At 36.4% G+C, this 14,773-nt stretch overlaps 1 protein-coding gene across 4 annotated transcripts in view; it reads right to left on the bottom strand.

Annotated features, from left to right (window-relative positions):
- numb (NUMB endocytic adaptor protein) overlaps nucleotides 1-11,109 on the bottom strand; it is a 63,457-nt gene extending 52,348 nt beyond the window's left edge. For all 4 annotated transcript variants that reach the window (XM_056476595.1, XM_056476598.1, XM_056476597.1 and 1 more), the window contains exon 1: nucleotides 10,887-11,109. The gene's annotated coding sequence lies outside the window, so the exon portion shown is untranslated. The remainder of the gene's footprint in view (nucleotides 1-10,886) is intronic.
- Between the last annotated feature and the right edge of the window lie 3,664 nt (nucleotides 11,110-14,773).

Genomic DNA, 14,773 nt, shown 5'->3' with positions numbered 1-14,773 from the left:
TACTTTCCCAAGCACATGTGGAGTCACCTGACCTTCCTATAGGCTGATTTATACTTCTGCGTCATGTATATGCATATAGTCCGGCGCAGCCTCCGCACAGTCGCAGACCCCTCGCCGTGGCTTACTTGCGTTTCTGCTTATATAAGAAAACAACTTGTTGCATTTGTTGCAACGGGCATTGTCGCTGTCCACTCGGGAAATACAACCTGTTTGGTTCACTCCGCAAGCCTACGAGCTGTGTGTGCGTCTTTGTCGCGAGCTATGTGTGTGCGCTTAGCGCGAGTCGCTGAGAACTGTGAAGGCTTTTATACTTGACGCGCTCGCTGGAAACACGATTTCTCATGTGAGACTGCCGACTGTGCAGACGAATATCAAATATCCAAAACTGGAAAAGGTTGGTCAGTTAAATTATGCTACTGTGAGTAATGTTTATTCAGCAATAATTCTCCAGTACCGATAGCAGAACCGTTAATGTCAGAGCTTATCGATACTTCGGTCTTATATAATGTAGCAACAATACCGATAAAGAACAGAGTTTCGTTACCCATCCCTTCACTTATGAGAGTATATTTACTGTACAAAACTTTTCAGTAAACTATGACGGCAAAAAAGTAAAATAATCATTCAATTGTAATGTAAATGAGTTCAAATGTGGCAACACAGTGGCGCAGTAGGTAGTGCTGTCGCCTCACAGCAAGAAGGTCGCTGGTTTGAGCCTCGGCTGAAACAGTTGGAGTTTCTGTGTGGAGTTTGCATGTTCTCCCAAAGTTTGCATGGGTTTCCTCCGGGTGCTCCCCCACAGTCCAAAAGACATGTGGTACAGGTGAATTGGGTAGGCTAAATTGTCCGTAGTGTATGTGTGTGTGTGTGAATGAGTGTGTATGTGTTTCCCAGTGATGGCTTGCGGCTGGAAGGGCATCTGCTGCATAAAACAAATGCTGGATAAGTTGGCGGTTCATTCCGCTGTGGCGACCCCGGATTAATAAAGGGACCAAGCCGAAAAGAAAATGAATGAATGAGTTCAAATGTTCAATGAATCGAGATTTCGATTTTAGGTCAAATTGCCCTATGTTTCACGCTCTCATGTTTGATATTTAAACAAGTTTGTTTATACAGTGTTTAAAGCGCAAACCATTTCATATCGTTCCGAATAAATCTCTCATCTACACTAATCTGGATGAATTTGAAAATTACATGGACTGATGACCTTCACGGCCAATCACAGACATTTCTGTTGAGCACGAAAACACAATGGCAAATCAGCGCGGTTTAAGAACATGATAAACAGCGCTCAAATGATAGCGGGAAATGGACGTTTTCAAAATTACAGTACTGACTGGTACTGAAATTCCAGTATCGTGACAACACTCATCCATACTAACATGAGCGAAAATGTAGTCATTCATGTACTGCGTATGTATAAGGTGATTTTACCTGCGCCCTATCCACCTGAAGCTTATTTACTTTCCGTCTCTTTGAAAAGTCCCTGCATGATGTACGGTCTGTATCGCAACTGTGGTCTGCTTCTGCCGGTGAACAACAGCTCCCAGTAAACATTCGCTGTATTTTGAAGAGAGGCACAACGGAGCCTGTACAAACTGACATTAATCTTTAATAAAGCTGTTAAAACTGCTTTACAATGCTTTACCACCATGTTAGCTGAATTGGCCACATGACTAAAATGTGCCATCATTTTCGAAAGACTCAGTCCACACTGCAACACCAAAACAGCATTTTCAATTTCATCCACTTTGGACAGCGTTTTCAAAAAGATACGGTTTCGTTTGCTAAAAACATGGGGAAAATATGCATTTTTAAACAAAAACGTATTAGTTTGGACATGGCCTCAATAAAGCTGGACAGCATGTTTGAGCACAAACATGTCATTTAAGTATTAAAGGGCACATAGTTTACCTCTTTTTTATGATGTAATATTAATATTATGGTTCTTCTGAGTGTGCCAGTTTAGGTTCAGTTTAAAACACAATTCAGATTGTTTATTATAATGTGTTAAACAGTGTCATGTTGGGGGCGTGTCCACAGCTCGCTGATTTAGGGGTGTGTTGCTTCACATGTAGACTAGTTTCAGCTTCCCGCCCAACGTAACAAGGGGGCGGGGCCATGAGCTCACCCGCTCTGTGTTTGCAACACAGACAGGCAGACTGAGAGAATCCGCATTCAGTCGTACATGTACGACTCTGACAGACCAAGCAGAGAGTACAAAATCATTTGTGTCTTTGTAGTTTTACAGCCAACTGTGTGCTAGTTTCAAGTGCCAAGCTTGTACACAGAAACTAATAACCACGCACACTGAATTAACTTTGACTGAGGCACCGGATGCGCCGCTCGAAGCCGCGACACGGCACATCAAGTGTCCCGAATTGTCGCGCCATGCATTTTTGAATTCTAAACATAGGTTTCTGCAGCGGTCCGCGGCGCCCAGCCGTCGACTTGAGTGTACCCTGATAGAAACCGATGTTTAGAATTCTAAAACGCATGCTAGTTAAGATCACAGGGAGCTTCTGGGATCGCGAGAAATGCAAACGGCTGAAGTATAAGGTAGACTCAATGAGAAATACACATGTTTGCAAACCTACCTAAAGATACAACCAATAATTCAGATTAGAGCGATAATGTGGAGAATATTGATCTTGTGTTGAGCCCAATGAGCCTTGCATCTAAAAATAGAGCTAGCGTGTTCCTTTAGTGATATCGCTTCGACTCACGCTGAAAATGGCGGACGTGAATCAACAAACTGAGGATATGATGACGCGCCTGTCAATCAATATTGGTGGGCGGGGGGACCGCACTCCTACGTAAAGTAGCGGTCGATTTGAAAACAGCTCCAATTGGTCCACCTTTTTTATGTTGTTAAATTGAAAATATAAACACACCCAGTGCTTTTTCACCCCAATATGACGCTCTATACAACATACATGCACAAATGTCTGTCCAAACAGCTTGAAAAGTAGATTTTTTACCATAGGTGCCCTTTAAAATGGAGTCAAGAAAAAACAAAACATGGAAAAAAGTTAAAAAAAATAAATAAATAAAATAAATTCAGCAAAAAGTTAAAAAGAATTTGGGATCAAATAAATTGGATTTCATAGAGCAGCTCTGTTTAATGTTAGATTTAAGCCCTACTAATTCTGCCTCAGATCAAATGTTAATCTGTATTAAAGTTTAGCTCAAATCGAGCTCGTTCTGAAAGAGATTCTCCAAAAGACCTGCACTGCACGGTGAAAAGAGGTATGGCTGGATTCCCAGATAACACTTCATGAATGTGCTGTCATTGAATGTGATGTCAGCACTAAGTTAGAGAACTGGACACATACCGGGCCAAAGTCCAGTGCAGAAACAGCAGTAATATTTCAACTCACAGCTCACATCACAACCATTCAACCTGCATACCGTGACCTCTCTACACACGGCTATAAACCAGAGAATGTGAAACGGAGCAGACGCTCTTCTGACAGATTACGAGAATGAAGGGAAGACCAAATCATCTGCAGCAGAGCAGAGTACGGCCTACTTTAAAACAGCTTTCATGAAATCTTCTCGATTTATGGGTTGCAGAAACACATTTTCATAGGGTTACACAAGAAACTTTGAAAAAGTGAGCAAACCAGCTGCCTTAAAAGCAAGTTGACTTTATTTAAAACAAAAGTGAGTAAAGCCATTTTACCTTCAAACTGTTAAGTTTGTTGTGTTTATGCACATAGTTAATTAACTTATTTATTTTGATTACTAATATTAAGATAATGGGTTACTCACTTTTCTTTAAGTAAAATCCAACACAATCTCACGGCAATTCGTAACTTTTTGATTTAGTGGCTAATTCGTACGAATTCTTATGATCTAATTCGTACAATTTAGTACTATTTGCTCATCCTCCAATGACGGTTGGGTTTAGGGGCGGAGTTAGGTGCCACGCCTCCTTTTTAAAATCGTACAATTTCGTACGACTGAACTCGCACGAATTCATACGAATTAGCCACTAAACTGACAAAACGTAAAATACTTACGTTTTCTCGTGAGATCAGGCTGGTAAAATCAACCAAGTGCTTTAAAAACAAAGGATTTACTCACTTTTCTTGAAGTAAAATTGACCAAGTGTATTAAAAACAAAGGATTTACTCACTTTTCTTGAAGTAAAATTGACCAAGTGTATTAAAAACAAAGGGTTTACTCCCTTTTCTTGAAGTAAAACTGACCAAGTGTGTTAAAAACAAAGGGTTTACTCACTTTTCTTGAAGTAAAATTGACCAAGTGTGTTAAAAAAGGGTTTACTCTGTTTTCTTGAAGTAAAATTGATCAAGTGTGTTAATAACAAAGGGTTTACTCACTTTTCTTTAAGTAAAATTAACCAAGTGCTTTAAAAACAATGAGTTTGCTCACTTTTCTTTAAGTAAAATTGAGTCCTTTAAAGGTTCACTCACTTTAAGTAATGCCAACTAAGCACTCAATTGTTATCAAGCTAAATCAACAAGTGTTTTAAAAGCAACAGGTGTACAAACTTTAAGTGAAATCTAGAAGTGCTTAAAGACAATGGGTTTACTCACTTAAACAAAATAAACAAAAAGCAACAGGTTTACTCATGCCTTCTTAAATAAAATCTACAAAGTGCTTTAAAATCAATGGGTTTACACACTTAATGAAAATTCAACTAAATTAACAAGTTTAATCACTAATTAAGTCAAATTAACAAAGCGCTTTAAATCAACAAAGTGCTTTAAAAACAATGGGTTTACTTAATTGTTATAAGTAAAATCAACTAAGTGCTTTACAATCAACTAAGAGCTTTAAAAACAAAGGTTTTACAGACCAAGTAAAATCAACAATGTGCTTTCAAATCAACCGAGTTTTTATAACAACAGGTTTACTCACTTTAAGTAAAGTCAACCAATCGCTTTTTACAGTGTATACAACTTTGAGCACAATGATATCAATAAATGATCTGAACGATGCACACTGGTGAGGGTGCAGAGTTTTAGACGTGACAATGATTAACCGCTGAGCAGCCCAGGACAGCTGGAACCAAAGGTAGCTGAGTAAACAGATAAGAGCCGCTTCTCCATTCGTATCTTGGCACAGCCTAGCCACTATAAGGAAATGAGAAATGACTTCATCCCACAAAGAAAAACCCATCAGAAGCGTGTCGTTTGACAGCAACTCCCATTCTGATGACTCATCAACTGGATTCACTCGTTTCCCAATGTTATCAAGCTTCTGAGAAGAGCCAAACCCTCATACCAGTCTAGGTCATCGTGTACGCTACAACAAAACCTGTTTCCCTTTGATGGAAACCCAACATTGATTGGTATCCCTGTGGTTATATCTGAACTATACAAGGTGCTCACTACTAAAAACCATCATGGTAACAAACATTAAATGTAAACAATGCAATAAACATTATATATCAACATTAGACAAACCTTCAATGTACATGACTGATGAGAATAAAGAATGAACAGAAGCACAGTAATGTCAACATAAAAAAAAGCATAAAAGTGAAGTGTCATGCAGGGAATTCTGGGAAGGGCTGCACGATATTGGACAAAATCTGACAACGTGATATTTTGTTTGGCTGTGATATAAATACAATTTCACCAGATGGCTTGAATAGCTCTATTTGTGGAAAAAACATTATTAATTTGGATGGTTGGGTTGATTTTGTAAGGATGTGAAAAATGTATAAAGAAATCTTTAAATCTGTATCTTTACGGTTTTCCTGAGAGTCAAACAGTATTCCCATACAGAAATTTCATAATGTAATTTGAAATAACTCTGTATAGTGTTTACTGTATTAATAAATCAGTACATTTGTTCTTCATTAAGTTTTACATTGTTGTGCTCGAATGCTTTATGGTGCGTTCACACCAGATACGGATGAAGCGTCAAGCGCGAGTGATTTACATGTTAGGTCAATGCAAAGATGCGATTGATAGTTTTGTGTGTTTAATGCTCGATTCGCTTGAGTTGAACAATCTGAACATTACCGGAGACTAGTATGGGAGTGATTATGACGTAGCACCTGTTGTTAGTGTCACAAGGGGAAATCCTCCTGCAGACACCGGAAATCAGCTCATCAAACTGGGCTCGGCTCAGACTGAAGCGCTGCTGAAAGCTTCCATCATCCAGGTGTAATTTCTGTAGGAGTTGATGAAATCACAGAGCTGGGGTCCGTTCTTCGTACCTTGCTTAAATGATCTAAGATGATTTGGCAGATCCTGGATCTTTTAATCTTGATAACTGATCTCTGGCTGATTTGGTTCTTCATACAAGTTCAGGAATCAGATTAAAATGTCTGCATGAACTGATCTGAGATCTGTGCGTGTTGTGAAGGACAGATTTATCGATCCTTGAAATCATGATCAGCAATGCAACGACTGGCTGACGGCACAGCAGCGTAATGACATCATCTGATTAATATTCAATTCTCCATGTGAGCAATATTATATATTATATTTATATATTATATCAAATTTGTAGTAAACAGTTTGTTATGATACGCAATAACTTTCAACATTTGCTGTGGGTTGCAGGCTTTACACTTTCATGTGTCAAGAGTATTCAGCAATTTATTTAGTTTTACATTTTAGATTGGATTTTCCTTATTATAGTAGCCTAGGCCTATTTTAATTTTTTAATCGGCGTGAGGAATTTAAATTAATTTTGCATCAAAAAAGCATTTTGATATCGGTAAAAGCATCTGCAACTTTTGCAAAGCATCAAATGACCGTCAGATTAGCTGTCAAAACATGTGCATGACTGCAGAAATTATTATTCCTTTAAAAAACAAAAACAAATAACAGTGGAATATTGTGTGTCTATTATCTTACAGAAATTGTACTAAAGCTGGATCAGTACCTTAAAATAGTACGCATTCGTATCTAAAAAATCCATATTAATAAATGTTCTCTTTGATCCCCTTGGGAAGAACCACCCCCTTTTTGTACTTTTATTTTGGAGTGCGGATTGCATTAGTTTTATTTGTATATATATTTTTAAACGTATATAAACATAAATATTATTCATTATTATAAATGTGTATATATAAACTTTTTAAAACTATTTTACCAAGTGTATATAATCTATAAGTCACTACTGAAAGAAAAAAAATCAGCAATCGGTACATGCTTTCAGTATTACCTTTACTTGAAATGAGCCGATCTAATCCTGTTTACATGAAATAAGCCTGCTCCCGAGCAGGTGTGACCTACCAGAACTGTTGCTATGACAACAACCCTCTGATCAGTTTTGAAGAACGAAACGATCCTGGATTGTGTCAAATCGTCAATAACCAAATCCAGCTAACGGAGTAATCCACGTACGATGAACAGACCCCTGGTGCACCTCTGAAAGGATCTAGTGGACTGAACGAATCTAAGCTATTTATCAGCCTTCCTAAAGCAAATAAAGCATAGCTACGATCTCAATAAAACCTGTTAGCCATTTAGCAATGAAGCTGGAGTCACTGGGCAGACAGAAGCCCAGCCCATGATCTATTGTGAAGTGAATTTCACTCGCGAATGAAGCAAGTAAACTCACTCAAAATGCTTTCAATTTATTCGCACATGCCTACATGATATTAAATTAAAGTGTTTTAATATCAGTATTGTTAGATTTAAGATATCTATAAGTTAGTGCACTCCAAAACAGTGACAAAATTCACGTTTAGAGGATATACAACTGATGGAAACATGTAAAGCTTGTAGTTTGTCACTTCCAGCTAAATGGATCAACGGTTTTATTCACGTCACCTCATACTTCAGTTTCTCATCAAATCTTCTGACCAATCAGATGCTCTCGAGTGTCTGACATGCCCCGCCCCCTTCTTCTCATTTGCCTCATTCACACCCCAGTTTGACATTGATTGGTATTTTGATTGGTTTGAAACCGACAGAACTCGACTGTGGTTTTTGGTTGTGAACCGCAATATGTTTAAGCTATCAACGTGGAAGATGTTGCTAGGTAACAGTGGTTTGGGAGAAGCTGCGAAATGGCTGTATCAAAGTGGTCAACATTGGGATTTGAAAATAAGGGAATTTCCCCTCAATATGTTCAAACCCAAAATGACCCCAAATCCCTTCTTCTGTTCAACCAGAAGCAGCTTCTCGCTCCCAAAACAACAACATAAGCTATGCTTCAATCTGAAGATGCAAACTAGATTGCAAAACTGAAATATGGGATAAAACAAGCACGGTAATCTAATCTAATGGGTCAAAGAGAACAAATTCGTCACTGTGGTGTTTTTTCTTCTCTAATTAATGAATTGCGCCTCAGAAGACGAAGGCGAAACGCAAATGAACACGCTGAATGCGGTGGCTTTTGGAGGCGTTAGTTGCTCTTTGGAAGTTCAGACAGATGCTCAAGACAGTTCTGGAAGGACAAATAATAGAATAATAACAATACTGAAGCACTGTGATGATGGACTGGAACAACATTTCAGATGCTGTACACTGTGCTCAAAATGCTGCTTTGCCCATTAATGCATCCCATCACACACATCTTTATCATCGGTCTAAACTATATCACATCACTTCACTGATGCTCACGCTGGAATTTACTTTGTAAATGTGTTTACACTGTAGTTCATGCATGTTTTTTCTTATTAGGAAAAGTTTATGCCACTCAGTTGTGTGCTCAATATTTTTTAGATTTTCAAAATGTATGCACATCTTGGCATTTACATTAGACATTTTTATGCACAATTTGCAAAATGCACATCAAAAGGTGCATGGAAAGACAGCTAGGTAGCTGAAACAATCAGTTTTATATATATATATATATATATATATATATATATATATATATATATATATATATATATATATATATATATATATATATATATATATATATATATATATATATATATATATATATATATATATATATATATATATATATATATATATATATATATATGGGTGACGCAGTGGCGCAGTAGGTAGTGCTGTGGCCTTACAGCAAGAAGGTCGCTGGTTCGAGCCTCGGCTAGGTCAGTTGGCGTTTCTGTGTGGAGTTTGCATGTTCTCCCTGCATTCACGTGTGTTTCCTCCGGGTGCTCCGGTTTCCCCCACAGTCCAAAGACATGCGGTACAGGGTAGGCTAAATTCTCCGCAGTGTGTGTGGTTGTTCCCCAGTGCTGGGTTGCAGCTGGAAGGGCATCCGCTGCGTAAAAACATGCTGGATAAGTTGGCGGTTCATTCCGCTATGGCGACCCCAGATTAATAAAGGGACTAAGCTGACAAGAAAATGAATGAATGAATGAATGAATATATATATATATATATATATAAATAAATAATATTTAAATAAATAAATAATATAAATAAATAAATAAATATATAAATAATGACAAATAACAGAAAAAAATGAAAAAGGTGCTAATAAAATAAACAAATTGGCCTCTTAAAAATAATAACAAAATACCAACAAATAAATAAATAAATAAATGATTATCAGATCAGATCTCTGTAGTCTATATATATATATATATATATATATATATATATATATATATATATATATATATATATATATATATATATATATACATAGATTATTTTATGTTGTTATATTTTATAAGTTACTATAGTTTTTGATGATTATCTCAGTTTAATTTGCTGCTTGATTAATGTTAAATTGTTAAATAACAAAAATATCAGAATGTACAGATCTAAATGACTTCCTAAACGGTTTGTGCTCATTTAAGACATAATTAGACAAGATTAAACACGTCAACACAGGCATTTTGACTGATTTTTAATCAAACCCCAGTTTCCATTTTCACTCCTTCTCGACAACTGAGGTAAAATTAAGTTTATTTTCATACATTCATTCACCTCGGTCCCTATATTGTTTACAATGCTACACTGAATATTCGTTCTGAAATCGCATGCAAGCATGACTTCAAAACAACATTCGCACTATTTAATTGACCGTGAACAATGGTGTACTTTGACAGGCATTTGGCTGCTAAAATGATTTCCCCTTTTAGATTTTGCAAAGAATACTTTTCTGAAATAATATTAAGGAGAATGTCTGAATATAAATCTAACTTTACCTCAATCTTCTCGTATCACCTATGATGCTGGTATGAGAAATGTGTGACTCAGACTGATTTGTTGTCATGTAATTTTACATATAATAATACTGACTGGTCACTATTATCCAAAACGTCATTCTGGAGTGTGTGTGACCGCTACAAACACAGTTTACAGTCACTGAGATAGTCACTTGTGTGACAGCAAACTGACACTTAAAATGAATACAAATATGCATAAGACAAAAGAAGATGGCATTACTCAAGAAACTTATGTCACCTTCTTCTGTCTTAAGTCAAGTAACTCCAGAATTTACCAGCTAACCATGCCCAGCAGATGAAAATACAGTCAAGCACACGTCAATAGTTTAATAACAGCTCATAATATATAGATTTTCATTTTTTCTGATGCCCATAAAGACAGAGTACATGAGAGCTGGCCACTGTAGTGCTGTCTTTAGTGTTTCAAGGTTTGTGAATCACTGGCAGGTGAGCTGCTAACCGGCTAGCCGCTAGCAACTCTTATACAAACAAACCTAACCGCTAAACCGGTTAACCAAAGCCAAACCCTTGACATTAAGCACACAATATCGTGGTCTCAATGTTTTATTCACACAACTCACCAGCTTGAGGCAATTTATCAGGCTTGTCGCTGGATAGCAGATGACTTAGCCGGATGCTACGTTATGAACTCAAAGTCAAACAGTCAGCTAACTCGTTAGCTGGCTAACAACAACATCAACATCGGTCGTCATAATAAGCAGCAGCTATATTATTATCGCAGCATGATCGACACGATTCGTTCAGATGGACAGGTAGAGGTGAATCGACTCACCTGTTCAAGCGGTGGGTCAGACGAACTGCTGGTATCCACACAGATGTCAGTGAACCCGGCCAGGAAGGATTGGGAGATTTACACGAGCGCTGAAATGAAATATTATATTCCCCAAAGTATGTCTTGGTCCTGCTGGATATCCTCAGCTGGGTGTCTGTATGTCTCCTTAGGTTTGTGTGTGTGTCGTTCCTGAGTCTGTTCGCCGGGTTCAGCCGCCCGGATTCTGCGCTGGGCGGGGTCACAGACTGACACGAGCGCTCATTAATTATTCACAACACAAACAATCAGCATGGGAGGAGCTTCGGGACCCTTCACAACATTAATGTCTAATTATGCGTGAATGTAGGAATGTAAGGAAAGTATACATGTCAAGTCTTGTAGCTAGCTATATATATATATATATATATATATATATATATATATATATAATTTTAATAATATTTTAATACTATTTTAAATATTGTTTAATACTTATGCATTATATTGTATGTTTGTATATTATATATATATATATATATATATATATATATATATATATATATATATATATATATATATATATATATATATATATATATAATATATACAAACATATAATATAATGCATAAGCATTAAACAATATTTAAAATAGTATACAGTATTAACATTTTTAATTTATTAAATAAATTTGCTTAATATAATATCAGATTGGTCAACAAAAAATGATGATTTGCATCTAATATTTACACATTTATTATACGTAGTTTACTCATTCATTCATTTTCTTTTCAACTTAGTCCCTTTGTTAATCTGGGGACGCCACAGCGGAATGAACCGCCAACGTGTCCAGCATATGGTCTACGCAGCGAATGCCCTTCCAGCCGCAACCCAACACTGGGAAACACCCATACACTCTTAAATGTACACACATACGTTCATTCATTCATTTTCTTTTCAGCTTAGTTTATTAATCTGGGGTCGCCACAGTGGAATGAACTGCCAACTTATCCAGCATATGTTTTACGCAGTAAGTGCCCTTCCAGCCGCAACCCGACCACCGGGAAACACCCATTCACTCTTATATTTACACACATACATTCATTTATTCACTATCTATTTTTAAATCACTCCTTAAAACGTTTAATAATATTTTAATAGTCCTTTCTACACCTACATTTTTACATTTTTTCAGTGATTTCTCTTGTCTTATTTCTATGTTTTTATATTCTGTCTTTTTATTTTACTTTGTCTTATGTACAGCACTTTGGTCAGTCTTGTGACTGTTTTAAACTTGAACTTGATATGATTTAAAGGGGACCTATTATGCAAAAATCACTTTAATAAGGGGTTTAAACCCAGTTGTGTGTCAGCAGTGTGTGAATATAAGCAGATTGTTATGTTAAAATGTATTCATTTTATTGTTTATAGTCACACTTGATAAAAATAGTCTGCAGAAACACTCTGATTGGCATTCTCTCTTTGTACGTGTCATCATCAGAGGGGGAAAGCCCTGCCCACTAGTGACCATCTCTCCCTCATTAGCGAAAACAGCAGCCCTGAGTGAGAAGCAGCCGTCTGTCCATTAGCCATTAGAGTGTTTGAGCTGCTGAAGATAATGTCAGCATAGACTAAGAGGATTATAGATGTGGAGTTTTAGATGAAGCACAAATGAACAGTGACAGGAGTCTCCATAGACCAGAGATGCCCAAACTAGGGCCTGCGGGATTAAATTGGCCAAGGGTAACCTTTGATTTGACCCATAACACCACCGTTGGGGCAAATTCCTTCAACAGAGATTGTCAATTATAATTTAACATAACCTTAATTAATTGTTGAGCAACAGTAAAGCGAACTGAAATTAAATGTTTCAGTTAAATGTTGTGAATTAATCCGATTTTATTTGTTAAAATGTAAATACTGTAAGTTGACTGATAGACAATACACAATACACAAGTTATAAACGGGATTGTTTATGTTTTTATTGTAAGAAGGTCATTGTAAAAAAAAAAAAAAAAAAAAAAAAATATATATATATATATATATATATATATATATATATATATATATATATATATAATAGTAATATTAAATATTAATAAATTAAGTAATTGCCATGGCAACTTTAATGCAATACAGTTTGGTATATTTAATTTTGGCCCACTATCCTTAATCAAGTTTGGTTTTTGGCCCTTCATAAGAAAAAGTTTGGGCACCCCTGCCATAGTCTGACGCATTCTCACACACTGATGCACACATTTTTTCTTTTGTTTTTCACACAATTAACATTAGTCCTGTTTTGAATCTGCAGACATTGTAGCTCCGCCCTTTTCTGAAAAGAGCACAATCTCATTTGCATTTAAAGCGACAGTCACCAAAAACACACCTTAATTAGGATCAAAGCCAAAAAGGGTCAGTTTCAGAGAGTTAGAACACATTATTTGTGTGCTATTTGAGCTGAAACTTCACATACACACTCCAGAGACATCAGAGATTTATTGTACTTCTTGTAAAGAGGAGCGCAATAGGTCTCTTTAAATCCTTCCACATGTTTTCCCCATGCCTTAGACAGTATAAATAGGCAGAAAAACATATTCAGTATAACATTAGCTGTTGTTTATATCCGAGTATCACCAGTTTGATCATGTATACCGAGCAAATCTAGAAGCGCAAACCCCTCAATAAGACAATAACGCCATGTTGCAGGAGCAGCAGTGAGAGATTGAGATGAGCTCTCTGAGGAATCTGAGGAATGCTCATGGAAATCTGCAAACCTGTCGGGCCTGTTGTGCCGTCAAGGTCTCGTTTTTATCTCGCTCTCCTCACCTCTTTCTCACCCGCTGACCGCATTCTGTCCTCTCAATCACTGCCTTTAGTCATTTATAGTAAATACTATATTGTTTTTTTTGGAAACACACAATAGTAATGTGTACTTAATACTTCATGTACGAGCGGCCACAACCGGAATCTTTTTGACTTGATTTCTAGACATTAAAACAGCTGTTTATGCTGCTTGATTTTGCAAACTGCTATTTTCTTATTGCGTTATTCTACTTTTTATGTAAAGGTCATGAACACACTTGTTTGTAGTTCAAGTAGTTTGATCGTTTTATGACCTTTATTACTATCCCTAGTCATTTCTCACATAGGGAACTGAATGGGAAGTTCTAAAGCAATCACAAATATTAGTGCACTTCCACATTGTAGAATACTGTATTACAGAATTTACAAATCTTTGTTAAGAATGCTCCAGAATACCGTAGTATTACCTAATAAACTGTAACAAACACTGTGGTAGTTTTTATTACAGTAGTGTTAAAGTGCGAATTACAAAGGGGTTTGAACCCCTTAGTTTATGCTTGATCATCTCTAAATAACGTCAAACAACATGTATGGGGGGTCAGCCCTCTAAATAGTGAGAACTAGTTTGCTATGATCTGTATCTTATACTAATATTAATAATTAAAATAATATATAATATATATATATATATATATATATATATATATATATATATATATATATATATATATATATATATATATATATATATATATACATTTGGCCACCCCTATAACGGTTCATACCATTGTGACTTCTTAATCGCGCCAATCAGTCTATGCAGTTTGAAACCAGCAGTTGTAGAGCACCGATACACATGGTAAGTGTTCACAACAAGACGTAAATAGTTATTAGACGTAATTAGATGTGATTCAAATAAATACATACATTTGATTATCTGAAGCATGTGTTAAGTTACACAAACAAACATTACCGAAAAAAATTGACTCCCGATTGTCAATGTGTAATTCGCACCTTGGGTATAATATAACATATAGCATTGTGTATAGTGAATTAACAAATACTGTAGCTTACTTAAGTTTTTACTACAGTAAACTGTGCTGTATTG

The sequence above is a fragment of the Danio aesculapii genome, chromosome 17 (assembly GCF_903798145.1).
Source record: "Danio aesculapii chromosome 17, fDanAes4.1, whole genome shotgun sequence".
Classification (NCBI taxonomy): domain Eukaryota; kingdom Metazoa; phylum Chordata; class Actinopteri; order Cypriniformes; family Danionidae; genus Danio; species Danio aesculapii.
Note: the sequence above shows the minus strand (reverse complement) of the source record. Positions and strands in the feature narration are given on the sequence as shown.